This window comes from Microtus ochrogaster, assembly GCF_000317375.1.
Source record: "Microtus ochrogaster isolate Prairie Vole_2 chromosome 14 unlocalized genomic scaffold, MicOch1.0 chr14_random_2, whole genome shotgun sequence".
NCBI lineage: Eukaryota > Metazoa > Chordata > Mammalia > Rodentia > Cricetidae > Microtus > Microtus ochrogaster.
Genome location: NW_004949097.1, coordinates 8,384,568 through 8,385,377, shown reverse-complemented (window position 1 = coordinate 8,385,377; position 810 = coordinate 8,384,568).

The window sequence follows — 810 nt, the reverse complement described above, 5'->3', positions numbered from 1 at the left end:
TGCAATAGTCCAGGCAAGAGCAGTTTCTTGCCCAAATGTCTATGAAACTCCATAATGAGCCTCTTCAATGCCCATCTTCCTTTTGAAGTAGATTGGTGCTTAGCTCTTTTTCTTCCACGGCTGAAAACCGAAAATCATGCATTCAGCTTTTCATCAACACCATTTAAGTGTTTCGTGGCAGGACCTCTTAATGAGCTGCAGGGTTTTGCAGCTAAGGCTGAGTCAGGAAGCCTCTCTTAGATGAGAGCACTTGCTTGCCTCTAGCAAGCAGAGCAGACCTGAGAAATTGCTGCTAGCAAGAAAACATGCTTTACTCTATTCTTTCCCAAGCTTTCTCAGGCTTTCTGTGGATTCAGTTGGGCGCCATTCTGTAGTAGGAACTGTGGGCTGCATTCCTGCCACCCAGCTCTCAGCCCTCTGGCTAGCGTATGCCCCAAAATAATGACACACGAACTGTATTAAACACTGCCTAGCCCATTATATCTAGCTTCTTCTTGGCTAATTCTCACATATTAATTTAGCCCATTTCTAATAATCTGTGTAGCACCATGAGGTATGCACTTACCGTGAAAGATTCAGCATGTCTGACCTGGTGGCTAGCTGCATCATGTCTGACCCACTTCCCTTCTTCCCAGCATTCTTTTCTGTCTACTCCACCCACCTAAGGGCTGGCCTATCAAATGGGCCAAGACAGTTTCTTTATTAACCAATGAAATCACCTACATCACTTTCCCATTACTTTTCAATTACCTCATTCCTCTTCTCTCATGATGCCTCTCCTCTCCTCTCCTCTCCTCTCCTCTCCTCTCC